Raw genomic sequence first — 17500 nt, 5'->3', positions numbered from 1 at the left:
AGATCATATACTAGATCATACATAAACCATGGTACTGTAGTTACAGTATGCGGGTCTGGGCTTAATGCCATCTCATAATACTGTCAGTTATTAAACCAACTGTTTTCATACCAGTGTAATTGTGAGTGACTGAACCCTCATACATTATGAACAGCAACATTCATTAAAGAGCAAAATTTCAACACCCAAGAAAAGACAAGAAAAGAAAAGAAAGCAATAAAATCCTTCTCTCATTATTTACTAGGAAATATTAACACCTCGTAGTCTGGAACAGGAAAGGTTATGGGCTTGCTACAGTACAGTCTAGAACACAGCACCCTGCTGTTAAATCCACAGCTAGTCCGACATGGCGTCAAATCCATTTACTAAATATGGATTGTTTATGATCAGATTGTGAATGGCAAATTAACAACACTTACTTTAGAAGTCTTTAGGCAGAAAACAACAAACAGAAGCCACATAGCACAGACCGCACCACAGCCTTGCAGTGTGGGAGAGCGTGTGTGTATTCGGATGTTGAGGTCTGTTTCTGGGGAGACCCTGCGACGTGTAGCCAGTACACCACCCTGTCAGCCCCTCCCTGCTCTGGGCGGGACCCCTGTCAGGCCCTCCCTGCTCTGGGCGGGACCCCTGTCAGCCCCACCCTCCACGGGGTGGGACCCCTGTCAGCCCCTCCCTGCTCTGGGCGGGACCCCTGTCAGCCCCACCCTCCACGAGGTGGGACCCCTGTCAGCCCCTCCCTGCTCTGGGCGGGACCCCTGTCAGCCCCACCCTCCACGGGGTGGGACCCCTGCCAAACAAGACTCAGAAATTGTATTGAATTTGAAATTCAAAATTTGACATAAAAAATGTCAGATAGACAAACACCGACAGAAAAAACAGATAGACAGACAGAGGTAGGTAGGCAGATATTGGGGACCACAGTACTTATATGAAATGGATTTAGGTTCTAGAAGTAAATTTAAGAATACCATAAATAAAGTTTATCTAACTCCTAGAAGTGAAGCCGGTTTACACTGTTAATGAGGGAAGTGTGTGTTTGCTCTGCCTGGCTGCAAAACCAAAGGTATGATATACTGTCCACTGCACACAGTACACTGCCATCGGTGAAGATATTCATAAGACTTGTTTTTTATGCTTGTCCGTATGAATTATTAAAACAAATAACTTAACGGAGCACCTCGCAAAAGCCCAGTGCAGCTGAACTAAGCAGGAGAAAGAAAACTACGTGCGTCTGGTTTTTTTGGCCATCTTTTTGCAGGGAGCAGTGCATGCTGGGAAGTGCTCTTTTGTCTGGGTGGTGGCAGTTCTAGCTTGGGGCCACTGTTCTCGGAGACTGAGGAATTAGACGCATATCTAATATTGTTTTAGTGGCGTGGCTCATCTTTACTCAAGCCAGGACAAAGCACAGTAACACATCACAGCAAAGTGCCTGTCATCTTCAGCAGTAAATCAGCCAAACGCCATCTGGTTTTGACGTGGCGCTCTCCCGCCAGAAAGGTTAGCTTTCATATAAACACCACCCCACCAAACGTAGGCTGTCATATTTTAAGATAACCTAAGGTACCCTTTGCAACAAGCTCTCCATGGAGCAATACATTGTGAGCAGCTGTTGGCAGACACGGTTCGATGTTTCAACGGTTAGATGTCACGGTTAGATGCGCTTAGACCTTTATATTGCACGTTACATTTTTTTTTTTTGCTGTGTAGTTTAGTCACTGGTTTTCAGTTCTTGGCCAATTTGTGCTTTTGGTGAATCTTGCACCATCTGTTCTATAGTGCTGCATGCTGCACGGTCATTGGTGATGTGCTCGGAGTAGCGTGTGGGGGGGACATGATGTGCACAACGCCACTCAGGTTCTGCCACTCAGGCTGGAAGAGAAACAGCAGGGAGGCATGGGAGACGGCACACATCCATTCACAGAGTAGAGAGGCATGCATACACTCACATTACCCACGTCACTCCCAGTATGAATTATTCATGCCAGCGGGCAGACCCTGGGGGGACAGTTTATGACAGGGCAGTAGTGAGAGGACATTTTCCATCAAACAGGATGCACTACACCAGCAAGACCCCTGCCTCTCCACGTGTAGTAAAGTCCCTTTGATGGTCAGGGGGGAAGGTTCCTATCTCTCGGGCTGGACTGTGTGTGTGCAGGCTGGAGGAGTCATGTACTGTGTGTGTGTGTGTGTGTGTGTGTGTGTGTGTGTGCAGGCTGGAGGAGTCACATACTGTGTGTGTGTGTGTGTGTGTGTGTGTGTGCAGGCTGGAGGAGTCACGTACTGTGTGTGTGTGTGTGTGTGTGTGTGTGTGTGCAGGCTGGAGGAGTCATGTACTGTGTGTGTGTACAGGCTGGAGGAGTCATGTAATGTGTGTGTGTGTGTGTGTGTGTGTGTGTGTGCAGGCTGGAGGAGTCATGTACTGTGTGTGTGTACAGGCTGGAGGAGTCATGTAATGTGTGTGTGTGTGTGTGTGTGTGTGTGTGCAGGCTGGAGGAGTCATGTACTGTGTGTGTGTGTGTGTGTGTGTGTGTGTGTGTGTGTGTGTGTGTACAGGCTGGAGGAGTCACGTACTGTGTGTGTGTGCAGGCAGGACGAGTCATGTACTGTGTGTGCGTACAGGCTGGAGGAGTCATGTACTGTGTGTGTGTGTGTGTGTGTGTGTGTGTGTGTACAGGCTGGAGGAGTCCTGCTCTGTCAGGGACACTTGGTAACACCCAAGTGTTTCCTCTGCATCTATTAAAGATGATGCTCACGTTCACACACACATATACACACACACACACACATGTACACGTGCACATACACACACACACACACACACACACACACACACACACACACACACACACACACACACACACACACACACACACACAAACAAACGCTGCAGATAGCAGTCAGAGCAGAATGTGTGTTGTTGGAGGCAGGCGAGTTTGACTGACACAGCTACACAGAGATTTGGAGTACGAGATAATGTGACCTTTTAAAGCAGCCATCCACGGTGCGACGGCATCGCAGGATGTGCGAGGCTGACAGGTGCGATTGGATGCGGATATTCCAAGCAGGGCTCAGACAGAGTCAGACACTCAGAACGTTCTCACATCTTCATAAACAGGTTCAGTCCTTCCATAGAGCACCCCGGGCCATAAACACACCTCTCTCCACAAGAACAGAAAAGGATACAAGAAGAGGAGGTAGAACACCAGAGGTGTTATACGGCAGCCCCACAAGAGATGACAGGGGACAAGACAGAGGAGGAGAAGAGGTTCTGAAGATAGACACCAGAGGCTCAAAAGCAAATGATGGCCAAACAATCCTCAAGTATTAGGCGATAGAATAAATACACTAAATGACCAAAGAAAATTTGTCATGGCAACGTTGTCATGAGCCTGATCTCGGACAACGATGAGAGGGCCTACCTGGAGGAGATTAAACACCTGGAGAACTGGTGCCAGGGAAATAATCTCCTCCTAAATGTCAGCAAGACAAAGGAGCTGATTGTGGACTGCAGCAAGAAGCAGGAGTGGCACTACCGACCTGTGAGGTTCAGCGGAAACACGGTAGAGAGAGCAGACAGTTTCAGGTACCTTGGAGTTCGCCTCTCGCAGGACCTGTCCTGGTCCCGCCACACAGACTCCCTGGCAAAGAAGGCCTGTCAGCGTTTTTACCACCTCAGATGCCTAAGAGACTTCAGACTGCCCTCCAAGGTACTGCGGAACTTCTACACCTGCACTGTCGAGAGCATCCTCACGGGGAACATCACAGTCTGGTTTGGGAACAGCACCAAGCAGAACAGACAAGCACTCCAGAGGGTGGTGCGTTCAGCAGAGCCCATCACTTCCTGACCTGCAGACCGTCTATTACAAGCGGTGCCAGACCAAGGCCAGGAGGATTGTGAAGGACGCCACCCATCCCAACAATAGGATCCTCTCTCTGTTGAGGTCAGGTAAGCACTTTCACTCCCTGAAGATCAATACAGAGAGACTGAAGAGGAGCTTCTTCCCACAGGCCATATATATATATATATTCTTCATGCACCCCTGTTTCTTTCCTCAGTTTGGACAGAGCACTCACAAAACCATTTCACTGCGAGTTGTACCATGTATGACTATGTACGTGACAAATAAACCAAACTTGAAACTTGAAACTTGAAAAACTGACCAACTAGTGTAGCAGTAATCTACCCAACAACTGATGATGGTCCTGAGGAAATTCGCAAAGCCAATGCATGTCAAATTGTATGTAGTATGTAGTATATGGTATGTAGTATGTACTTTGTAGTACGTAGTATATGGTATGTAGTTTGTAGTTTGTAGTATGTAGTATATGGTATGTAGTATGTAGTATGTAGGCCAAATGAATTCAAGCTTCAGCCAAAGCTTCACAAGCACAGTGCAGTCAAATGAAACACACACACACACACACACACACACACACACACACACACACACACACACACACACACACACACACACACACCTTGCAGTCCACCCCAGACATCTGTGTCTGCTTTTACGTTATCACTAAAAAGATGACACTTATTTCTCAGATCTAAAACAATTTTTTTCAGCTGTTTGAAAATGTTTTAATTAATCAATCAATTAATTAATTCCTAAAAACCTAGCCAGTCAAAGGAGACCTAGCCAGTCAGAAGGATTTTTTGAGAGAGTGCAATTTCCCCCAGGACGACATCACCATGATAATGACGCATCTTGAATGTTCAAGTCAGAAAGGAGAACAGCTGGAGGACTCCAGCTTCTCCAGTGAAGCAAGCAACCTCCATCTGAATCAGATTGTCCTCTCCCTCCAGCCTCCTGCTGAATCAGACGGTCTACTGTCCTCTTCCTCCTGTTGAATCAGACTGTCTACCCTCCTCTTCCTCCTGCTAAATCAGACTGTCTACCCTCCTCTTCCTCCTGCTGAATCAGACGGTCTACTGTCCTCTTCCTCCTGCTAAATCAGACTGTCTACCCTCCTCTTCCTCCTGCTGAATCAGACGGTCTACTGTCCTCTTCCTCCTGCTGAATCAGACTGTCTACCCTCCTCTTCCTCCTGCTGAATCAGACGGTCTACTGTCCTCTTCCTCCTGCTGAATCAGACTGTCTACCCTCCTCTTCCTCCTGCTGAATCAGACTGTCTACCCTCCTCTTCCTCCTGCTGAATCAGACGGTCTACTGTCCTCTTCCTCCTGCTGAATCAGACTGTCTACCCTCCTCTTCCTCCTGCTAAATCAGACTGTCTACCCTCCTCTTCCTCCTGCTGAATCAGACGGTCTACTGTCCTCTTCCTCCTGCTGAATCAGACTGTCTACCCTCCTCTTCCTCCTGCTGAATCAGACTGTCTACTGTCCTCTTCCTCCTGCTGAATCAGATGGTCTACTGTCCTCTTCCTCCTGCTAAATCAGACTGTCTACCCTCCTCTTCCTCCTGCTGAATCAGACTGTCTACTGTCCTCTTCCTCCTGCTGAATCAGACTGTCTACCGTCCTCTTCCTCCTGCTGAATCAGACGGTCTACTGTCCTCTTCCTCCTGCTGAATCAGACGGTCTACCCTCCTCTTCCTCCACAATCACACTGGCTTCTTTCTGGCTTGCTGCAAGCCCCACTCAGGCTTAGTTGATAATCATAGCCTTTGAAATAGCCACAGAAATAAAACAAAACAGATAAACAAACATCTCAAATATGTAGGACATCGGTGATATTGTCACACTGAGAGCTGTGTAGAATACGAGCCTTCCTCAAGCTACTCCAGGGATTTGCATCTGCTGCAGCTACTGCTGAAAATGTTCCGACTGTTTCCACATAGTCTAGCCTGAGGCAGCCACATCTGCCAGCGCAGTCAACAATCACGTCTCCTTCGCATTCCGGCCACGTCAGCTTGGGCCCCAGTCCTGTAAACACACCTATGGCGCTGGACACAAAGCTCACCCCGTTTAAGGTCCACCCACATCAAAACCTCCCCACACATCACAAAACGAAACTAATGCCTTGCAGTCAGCACTGTGCTCTGTGACGTGCCGAGTACTCTCATTAGCTAGGATAGGGTCAGTTCATTAGCTACTGTGTTCATTAGCTACTGTGATGTGTTTGCCCCCTGTGGTAAGAAACGCCAGAGACCTATGCTATATTTCACCTGCTCGCAGTCCCACCTTAACTGCCCTCCAAACACAACTACACACATCTGCTCTCCAAACACAACTACACACACCTGCCCTCCAAACAGGACTACATACACCAGCCCTCCAAACACAACTACACACACCTGCCACACCTCCATCTGCGATCAGACATTTCTCTCCAGCGTCACAGAACTCCTGAATGAAAGATTCATCGATTATTCACATAAAGCGAAGATGGAATTACTAAAAGGGGAAAGAAAATTATGCTTTAATTTTAAACGCATATTTAATTTATGGCCCACTGTGGCAATTTCAATCTGAGACTAATAAATTTATAAGCTGGAAAAAGATCGTGTGATTTGTTTCCACATATTATAGGTAATGTTTCTGGCAGACTGATTCTGTTCTGAGGACCTTGCCTGTTGTAATGGCATCGAGTGGAGGTGATTTCTCAATATCAGCTGGGTTCTGAGAAAATAACGAGACCCTCGGGCCTCCTAAGCCCCCAAATCTGTAAACATCTTAACATGTGGAAGATGAAAGTTTTGCCAACGCTGAACAAGGATGAAGGAGGAACAGATGTGTGGAGCTACTGCAGAAAGGAAGGCATGACCTAACACACACATACACAGACACACACACACACACACACACACACACACACACACCCAAACACACAAGAGTTCTTGCTTTTTTGAGAGTCTGGTATATCAATGACACCAAACTTAATAAATGCGGGATCTCCCAACTGAAAACCTGTCTAAATTCACACGAACAAACTCAAACAAAAGCTTAGCTAAGTGAAAGGTGTTTGGGTGTTAGACCTGCTCCTGGCCTGCAGGGTACGCCATTATGTGACAATCTGGATTTAGGACCTTCCCTGCTAATGCTAGTTGCTACCCCAGTGAGATTAGCTGCTGTGGGAGGCGAGCCCCCACACCATTCCCTCCCTCCTTGTATTAGAGCTTCCCTGGTGATCTGCCCTAATCGTGTCCCACAAACCCGAAGGGAGGTTGGGATTTTGCACTCATTCGTCCTGGGAGGCTGCAGTTTACTCTGATTAAAATGGATTAAACCCTGTGCACACACTCACACACACACACACACACACACACACACACACACACACACAGAGGCAGTGAGCACTACACTCCTACACTTGATATGTGTTGTTTTCTAGCACACTTGATGTGTTGTTTTCCAGTACATTTGATGTACGTGTTGTTTTCTAGTGCACTTGATGTAAGTGTTGTTTTCTAGCACACTTGATGTGCTGTTTTCCAGTACATTTGATGTAAGTGTTGTTTTCTAGTGAATTTGATGTAAGTGTTTTTTCTTCTGAAAGGCAACCTGAAATGTTCAGGTCATGACTCTTATTTCAGCAGAGAGCCAGTTTAATACTAAGAGAACCATAACCAGTGTCTAGTCCACAGAGCTGTGAGGCACAAACACAGCTTCTGCTTCTCTGGCCTCCTCTTCCACTAATCCTCATTCATTCTCCACCTACTTCTCCCTCTGCCTGTATCACTCCTCCATCTATCACTCCTCTCTCCCTCGCTCCCTCACTCCTTCTCTCCCTCTCTCCATCTCCATCTTTCTCTCTGTGCATGCGCAAGTTAATGATCATGCTGCAATGTTGTTTTTAACTTAGGCAGTCTGAGTTAATCAGCTGTAAGAAAACATCTCTTACATTTGGGTGTTCAGGTCTCCACCCGCGAGAGCTGTGTGACTGAGCATGTGTGTGTTCAGGTCTCCACCTGCGAGAGCTCTGTGACTAAGCGTGTGTGTGTTCAGGTCTCCACCTGCGAGAGCTCTGTGACTGAGTGTGTGTGTGTTCATGTCTCCACCTGCGAGAGCTCTGTGACTGAGCGTGTGTGTGTTCAGGTCTCCACCTGCGAGAGCTCTGTGACTGAGCGTGTGTGTGTTCAGGTCTCCACCTGCGAGAGCTCTGTTACTGAGCGTGTGTGTGTTCAGGTCTCCACCTGCGAGAGCTCTGTGACTGAGTATGTAGTATGTAGTATACAGTATATAGTATATAGTATGTAGTATGTAGTATATAGTATGTAGTGTGTAGTATATAGTATGTAGTGTGTAGTATGTAGTATGTAGTATACAGTATATAGTATATAGTATGTAGTATGTAGTATATAGTATGTAGTGTGTAGTATATAGTATGTAGTATGTAGTATACAGTATATAACATATAGTATGTAGTATGTAGTATATAGTATGTAGTGTGTAGTATACAATATGTAGTATGTAGTATATAGTATGTAGTATGTAGTATACAGTATATAGTATATAGTATGTAGTCAGTAGTATGTAGACAGCACTGGTCTAACCATATATCCTTCTGCTGTCTCCAGAGTCTATGTCAAAGGAAGGGGACATGTGAGACACTTCAGCCTGGCGGGGCTGAAATGGGACTGTTGCTTGGTTGGTTTGTTTATGGTTTTAATGGGGTAATGGCAGCCTTGTCCTGGGTCAGCTTGGCTTTGCTCACTGCCATGTCTCAGCTCAGAGGACTTTTTCTTTCTCTGTCTTTGTGTCTCTCTTTTCATCTCTCTCTCTCTCTCTCTCTCTCTCTCTCTCTCTCTCTCAACATTCAGCTCAGCGATATCGAGCTTTCCTCTTTTCTTTTCTCTTTTTGCCATCTGTTCTAATGGGCTGATGGACGGACACTGCGCAGGTGTGGGTGTGTGTGGACTGTCACGAGGCCCCGTGACCCGCCTCAGGTCACGCTCGGTGCTGCCCCATGCAGACCCCCCTCCACCACACACGTTAGGCACGAGCTCGGCGGAGAAGTGCCACCTTCACGCTACTCTCCATAATCCTCCTTCCGACTTAGAAAGATGTGTTGTTTTTTTTTGCCAAGCGGAACCAACATGTGCAGAGCTCAGATACAATATTCAGCACACAGTGAATACATTATTAGGCAAAGGAGATATTAAAGGTAGAAAATATCCATCTTCTGCGCCATTAGACGCTTTAGCAGTCTGGCATAGAAGGCGAGAGGACACCTTAATGCCAGAGGTTGCCATGTCTCCCCTGGTACTGAAGACCCCTCTCTGAGAGGGCAGAAATCCTGCTCCACAATAAGTATGAACTTGGCGCAGTCTGACACGGGGAGTTCTGAAATTCAAGACGCCTCAAGCACACGTCTCCACGGTAACATGCGGTTGGTCGTAACAGGCAAAGGGTTCGAGGGAATTCATTAACTGGAGCACAAACGTCACCAGCACGGTGCTCCTTACACACAGAGGGGCGTGTGTATGTAGTGACCCACCCAGAGGGGGAGATCGTCCACTCACAGGCCTAAGAAGATGATTCATATTCAGGGTGTCGCGGCTGTGAGTGTCCTTGCTGTTGAAGTCCCTTCTGGGGCAGATGATGAAGACAGATTTGGACAACACACACACACACACACACACACACACACACACACACACACACACACACACACACACACACACACACACACACACACACACACACACACACACACTAACAAGCAGACATTTAGAGTAACAGCTGTATACAAGCACATCGCATGCGCTAGACAGTGCTAGATAAATGCTGAGTAAGTTTGATGAACCTAGTCTTCTAATCTATAGAACAGATGCCTGACCTAATTCTCTTTAAAGAAGATTGGCCTAGGGGCTGTCTAACAATGCCCTCCACACCTCGTTGTTTCTGTCTGGCTCACACACAGGGCAGCACCATTTTGAGGGTGACCACAACCTCCGCCGAGGAAGGCTGCTCCTCTTCATTGCTCCCCATGCCCCCTCGCTGCTGACCAGCTCTGGCACAGGAGCTGTCTCCCTGCTCCCTGCTCCCTGCTCACTCTGTCTCCCTGCTCCCTGCTCCCTGCTCACTCTGTCTCCCTGCTCACTTTTCACTGCTCACTCTGTCTCCCTGCTCCCTGCTCACTCTGTCTCCCTGCTCCCTGCTCACTTTGTCTCCCTGCTCCCTGCTCACTCTGTCTCCCTGCTCCCTGCTCCCTGCTCACTCTGTCTCCCTGCTCCCTGCTCCCTGCTCACCTTGTCTCCCTGCTCACTTTTCACTGCTCGCTCTGTCTCCCTGCTCCCTGCTCCCTGCTCACTCTGTCTCCCTGCTCCCTGCTCACTCTGTCTCCCTGCTCACTGCTCACTCTGTCTCCCTGCTCCCTGCTCCCTGCTCACTCTGTCTCCCTGCTCCCTGCTCACTCTGTCTCCCTGCTCCCTGCTCCCTGCTCACTCTGTCTCCCTGCTCCCTGCTCACTCTGTCTCCCTGCTCCCTGCTCCCTGCTCACTCTGTCTCCCTGCTCCCTGCTCACTCTGTCTCCCTGCTCACTGCTCCCTGCTCACTGCTCCCTGCTCACTCTGTCTCCCTGCTCACTGCTCACTGCTCACTCTGTCTCCCTGCTCCCTGCTCACTCTGTCTCCCTGCTCCCTGCTCCCTGCTCACTCTGTTTCCCTGCTCCCTGCTCACTCTGTCTCCCTGCTCTTGTTCCCTGCTCACTGCTCCCTGCTCACTCTGTCTCCCTGCTCACTGCTCACTGCTCACTCTGTCTCCCTGCTCCCTGCTCACTCTGTCTCCCTGCTCCCTGCTCACGCTGTCTCCCTGCTCCCTGCTCACTCTGTCTCCCTGCTCCCTGCTCACTCTGTCTCCCTGCTCACTGCTCCCTGCTCACTCTGTCTCACTGTTTGCTCTGTCTCCCTGCTCACTGCTCACTCTGTCTCCCTGCTCACTGCTCACTCTGTCTCCCTGCTCACTGCTCACTGCTCACTCTGTCTCCCTGCTCCCTGCTCACTCTGTCTCCCTGCTCCCTGCTCACTCTGTCTCCCTGCTCCCTGCTCACGCTGTCTCCCTGCTCCCTGCTCACTCTGTCTCCCTGCTCCCTGCTCACTCTGTCTCCCTGCTCACTGCTCCCTGCTCACTCTGTCTCACTGTTTGCTCTGTCTCCCTGCTCACTACTCACTCTGTCTCACTGCTCACTCTGTCTCCCTGCTCACTGCTCACTCTGTCTCACTGCTCACTGTGGATATAAAACCTCAATTCCATTCACTCCCATTGTATCTAGTCTTAAAATTTTACAGCAGTGATAACAACAGATAGTGGCTCCAAAAAAAGACCTCAGAAAAATGCAGCCAAGCTGTGGCTAGAGCCAGTGTTCCCTACGGTACACTCTTAAGATAGCGCTTCTCATTACAGCCTACCAAACCATCTGCAATAAGTGCTGTTTACTAGTTTTCTTAACGTCTGCTCTTGGGAACGTTGGTAGTTATTTTGTTGAGTCTCTCTTTGCTATCAGGCAGCAGGTAGGTTTTAAAGCGCTAACATGGCCAGGCCGAAGCGCTGGGTGTGGAGTGAGAGTCTGGGTGTGTGTGTTGCAGATGGAACACGCCCCTGCAGGTCCACTTCTGGCTGGGACTGTGATGAAGTCGGACTGCTTCCGAACAGCTGGAGTATGGCTTTGAGCTGCTCCAGGCCTGACTCAACTACATCCGGTCATCCAGAAAAGCTGTAGTCCCCGATGGAGCTCTGGGTGGCGCTGTGAGAAAGTTGGTGGTGAGAAGCAGTCGGTCAGCACCAGGGCAGGTAAGAGCAGGGTATGCCTCGGTTGCTGTATAAGTCCTGTTTAATATTTGAAAATAATCCCTCGGTGAGGGCATAATTGCATCACTCTGAGCAGGACAGGAGCGTGGTGAAATGCAATCACATTTAGTGTGTCCTCAATCATAGCAAGTAAACCCTCTTTGTATTTAACCAATTTGCTTTGGCAATAAATGTATCACACTATCAGCTCACTCCCTCCTATCACACTTTATCAGCTCACTTTCTCATATCACACTTTATCAGCTCACTTTCTCATATCACACTATATCAGCACACTTCCTCATATCACACTATATCAGCACACTTCCTCATATCACACTATATCTGCATCTCTTCACTGTTTTCACGATGGTCAGAGAAAAAAACATCCTCCAGATGGTGCCGAGCACTTCCAGGTGTGGGAACAACCTGCACGCATTTCTAATCCCACAGAACATGGCCGACAGCAGCAAACTCACAGAAGCCAACTTTTAAAAAGAGCTGAAACCCACATTTCATGCCCACCTCACGCCCACCTCACGCCCACCTCACGCCCACATCACGCCCAGCTCACGCACATTTCATGCCCACATCACGCCCACCTCACACCCACCTCACGCCCACATCACGCCCACATCAAAGCCATGTCTAATGTAATGGAAACTTGGATGTACTGATTTCATTTGAAAATGGCAGACAGTTTGTGTCTTTGTACACCAGTAAGGACAGACTCTTACACCACACACCAGTCTGTTATTTTCTGTATCTTATAACTTCTGACACTAATCTTTACTGAAAGAGCAGGCAGAAAGGACACATTCCATCTCTACAGAGGTCTGGAGGTCTGGAGCATTCAAGGATTAAAAACAGGAAGATTAAAGTTCACTCATACACCAGCTGAAGGCTCGGAATTCACAGACTCTGAAGTGCCAAAGCACTGTGTAGACAGCATGAGAGAGTAGGCCACAATTTAGCCACCCGCAAGGACATTCTAACATTACCTCACTAAAGACAGAGAGAGAGAGAGAGAGAGAGAGAGAGAGAGAGAGAGAGAGAGAGCGCTCTGTCAGGGTCAAATTTCTGTTGCTTTTCAATTTGGTTCACTTTGAAGGCCACCTTTCCTTTATTCTTTGGTCTACACAGACACACACACACACACACACACACACACACACACACAGCCTCCCGTTGTGCCATCGTTTGACCTGAATGTGGTGTTGACACATGTCACGACTCTGGAGAGTTCCCTATAAAGCTGTTCTTCTCTCACAAGAATCCTGCCATAATACTAGCAGATCCTTCACATGCCAACATGCCTACATATCCACACTCCACACACACCCACACAGGCCCACACCCCACACACCCACACCCCACATGCCCACACACACCCACACACACCAGCACCCTACACACCCACACACACCCACACAGGCCCACACCCCACACACCCACACACACCCACACCCCACACACCCACACACGCCAGCACCCCACACACCCACACACATCCACACCCCACACGCCCACACGCCCACACACACCCACACACGCCAGCACCCTACACACCCACACACACCCACACCCCACACGCCCACACACACCCACACACGCCAGCACCCTACACACCCACACGCACCCACACCCCACATGCCCACACACACCCACACACGTCAGCACCCTACACACCCACACCCCACACGCCCACACACGCCAGCACCCTACACACCCACACACACCCATACCCCACATGCCCACACAGAACCACACACGCCAGTACCTCACACGCCAAATTCACACACACACGCCAATACCTCACATGCCCACAAACACCCACATATGGCAGTACCTCGCACGCACACCAGCACCCCACATGCCTACACACACCCACACACGCCAGTAACTCACACACCTACACACACCCATACATGCCAGCACCTCACACGCCCACACAAACCCACTTGGCTACACACCCCACACACACCCGCACACACCCCCACACATCCACACACTCTGCCATGCTGGGGCAAGTTAACATGCTGGATATGATGCTGCTCTCTGGGGCTCCTCATGCCTGTATGCACAAACTGTTCAAACACATTCAAGTCAGAATGTAAACACCTACCCTGAACGCTTGGAAAAATGATTTTTTCCTGCCTTATGTAAGTGAAAGTAAAGAGTTAAGGGTTACTTTAAAAAGTTAAGTGTTACTTTAAGAGTTAAGTGTTACTTGTACCAGTATCAGGGTCTACAGGTGTACTCGTACACGTATCAAGGTCTTCTGATGTACTCATACCAGTATCAGGGTCTTCTGGTGTACTTGTACCAGTATCAGGGTCTTCTGGTGTACTTGTACCAGTATCAGGGTCTTCAGGTGTACACATACCAGTATCAGGGTCTTCAGGTGTATTTGTAGCAGTCTCAGGGTCTTCAGGTGTACTCATACCAGTATCAGGGTCTTCCAGTGTAAAGAGTTAAGTGTTACTTTAAGGGTTAAGTGTTACTTTAAGAGTTAAGTGTTACTTGTACTAGTATCAGGGTATTCAGACAAACTTGTAAACCAGTAACAGTGTCTTTCTCTGTCATCTTTACCATGACAGGTCACAACTCAACAACTCGTTACAGCCGCAGGAGGTGAAGCAGTTATTTACTGGGAGGCTGTCACTGCCACGCCATTCCCCTTCAGCTACATGCCAGCGGGGAAGCTGCTTTAGGGAGTCCCTGAGCTTAACATGCACTAAACATCTCACTGGGCCAGTGATGGGAATGCAGCTTGCTGTAAGTATTCACTTTATTGAGGGTTTGTAGCTCGATCAAAGCAATGCCCAGCACTTCACTTGTATACTGCACCATCGCTCCGAGTAATCCATCTTCCATTGTCCTGCTTGCTATGCTTTCTATTATACAGTGCACTGAATGGTGTGGAGCATGGCGCCGCCCTGCAGGTCCATACCCAGTATAACACAAACAGTCAGAGCTAAGGCTTGGCCACCCTCCCCTATCCAAACTCCCTCTTCTGCTGTCTCCAGAGTGGACAAGCTCTTCAATTTAGGAATTTATGAATTCATGCATTTAGAGTAGCTCATCTCCTCTCTCTCTCTCTCTCTCTCTCTCTCTCTCTCTCACACACACACACACACACACACACACACACACACACACACACACCTCTTTATTAATAGGAATGCTAAATGACCCTTATGCTATTACTGCACTGTAACAAAGAGTTTAGTAGATTTAGAACAGAAGTCAGGGGAAAAATTGATTGATTACTGATCATTAATCAGCCAATCTTACACGCAAGCAAGCAAACACACTCACATACCTACACACACACCCACACACCTAGCTAGTGATGTACACTGTGCTGTGTGATGGATGCTCTCACTAGCTCTTGGGTCTGAGAGGCTCAACTGCGCAGGACACTTTATCTTCACTGGTAGAACTGGGAAACACCAGCAGAGATGTTTCCCCTTTCAGATAATGTGCCCAACGGCAGTTGCTTCCAGACTCCCTCTCTCTCTCTCTCTCTCTCTCTCTCTCTCCCCCTCTCTCTCTATCTCTGTTTCTCTCCTCCACTGGCCTCTAAGAGCTTGGAAGTGATCTGAGTGCAGATATACAGCAGTGAGCAGACCGCTGTATCCCATAATCTCTTCCAGGCCTTCTCCCTCTCTCCCTCTCTCTCTCCCCATCTCTTCCCACATGCACACACGGGGGGAGCTCCAGACTGTGTCTCTTACAGCCCTGCTCTGTGTTAATCAGACTGCTCCTGATGGCTCTTTCTTCTCTCAGTGCATCAGCATGCGACTCTAATGCCACACGTGAGGCGTGCACGGAGCCTCTGGCCTTCTACGTGCACACTCTGTCCAGTGCTCGTGCACGTGCCTCTCACATGTGCACACATACATCAATATGAGAGGCCCATTTGGTTTTCTCAATTATTTAAACCAACTGACACACACCTCCCTCATGCGCACCTCCCTCACGCACACCTCCCCCACACAACTCCCTCACGCTCACCTCCCTCATACACACCTCCCCCACACACACCTCCCTCACGCACATGTCCCTCACACACACCTCCCTTACACACACCCTCTCACGCACACCTCCCTCACGCACACCTCCCCCACACACACCTCCTTCTCATACACCTCTCCGACACACACCTCCCTAACACACATGGCAGCACTCATCAATCCGTCTGCATCCGAACAGGAATCCAATCTTGGGAGCTATGCCTTTAATCCCTGTTCCAGTCCTTCTCTTCCAATCCTTAAACCAGATTTAAAGCACCCACCTCGTCCAAAAAGAATCCCTGAAAACAGCAAAACCCCCACTGTGTGCAGACATGTTCCAAGGACACAGTTATGATTAATAAACTAGACTGAAATGGGTGATGTCCACAAGTACAAGACCTGGATGTTCATAAGGTTATCAAGAGTTGAAGAGATAGATACAAATTAGCGGTGGGACACAAATATCATAATAACTCTAACAAAATAGGGAAATCATAGGACAACGACATGCAGTCTTTCACTAAAACCGAACAGTAAATAGCTTTGGGTATTTATTTGGCTGTAAATGTAATTTTAGGGCCTTATTGTGGAGTTATATATGGACAACATAAAGATTTAACCATTCCACTGATATCATGATATACACAGGACCAACAATTCACCAGAAAGAGCGAGAGAGAATAACAAGAAGGAAACATCAAATAATCTGATTTTCCCTTTCACATGAATAAATCTCTGTTCACAAGAGATGAAGAGATATAGTTGTTCTGAAACACAAATATCACCTGTGTATTGATCGAATAGTGAAATGTGACATCTGAGGTGGTTTGGGCGGTGGGGGGGAGATGAAGCTGACAGAGACCCCTGCAGTCCTGTGTCTGTTTGTGAAAAGATGACTGGAAATCAAGCTGTCCTTAATAACAAATAAACTTTACACAAAACTGTTGAACAGCAAACACAAATCTTGGCTGCATTCCCAAAACAGAATTCACAAAAAAGCAGGGTATGCCTCGGTTGCTGTATAAGTTCTGTTTGATATTTGAAAATATCAAATGGGTGTGTGTGTGTGTGTGTGTGTGTGTGTGTGTGTGTGTGTGTGTGTGTGTGTGTGTGCGTGGGTGGGTGTGTGTTTGTGTGTGTGTGCGCGGGTGTGTGTGTGTGCGTGCGTGGGTGTGTGTGTTTGTGTGTGTGCGCGCGGGTGGGTGTGGGTTGTACAGCTTCCATTGCTCTTTTCTGTACCAGCCACTGAAATCTCTGTACATCTGCACCTGAGCTCTACACACCCGCACACACACACACAAACACACACACAAACACACACATGCACGCACGCACACCTACACACATGCCAAATTACACTTCATGCATTTATATGCAGGAAGGCAGCAAATGCCACTTTATTGCCATGAAAGAAAACAGAGAACGAGTAACCGCATCTGCACCTGAGCTGTGTGTGTGTTTATGTGTGTGTGTGTGTTTGTGCGTGCGTGCGTGTCTGTGTCTGTGTCTGAGTGTGTGTGTAGCTCAGGTGCAGATTTACAGACTTATCAATTTGTGAAATACATGGATTATCATTGCTCAACCTGGTTACCATGGCAACCAGGGGCTGAGGAAATTGAATAATTAATAATTTGTGTGTGTGGCCATAGTTTGTGGTCACTACAGCTGGACAAAAAGCTACAAAAATCCCAGAAGAGATACCAGTGTGCACACACACACACACACACACACACACACACACACACACACACACACACACACACACACACACACACACACACACA

The 17500-nt window shown here is 48.3% G+C and overlaps 1 protein-coding gene across 3 annotated transcripts in view; it reads right to left on the bottom strand.

Moving 5' to 3' along the window:
* Positions 1 to 17500, bottom strand: part of LOC113586859 (protein unc-13 homolog C-like) — a 153184-nt gene that overhangs the window by 58212 nt on the left and 77472 nt on the right. The gene's annotated exons all lie outside the window — the stretch shown is intronic.

Source organism: Electrophorus electricus, chromosome 4, assembly GCF_013358815.1.
Source record: "Electrophorus electricus isolate fEleEle1 chromosome 4, fEleEle1.pri, whole genome shotgun sequence".
NCBI classification, from domain to species: Eukaryota; Metazoa; Chordata; class Actinopteri; order Gymnotiformes; family Gymnotidae; genus Electrophorus; species Electrophorus electricus.
Note: the sequence above shows the minus strand (reverse complement) of the source record. Positions and strands in the feature narration are given on the sequence as shown.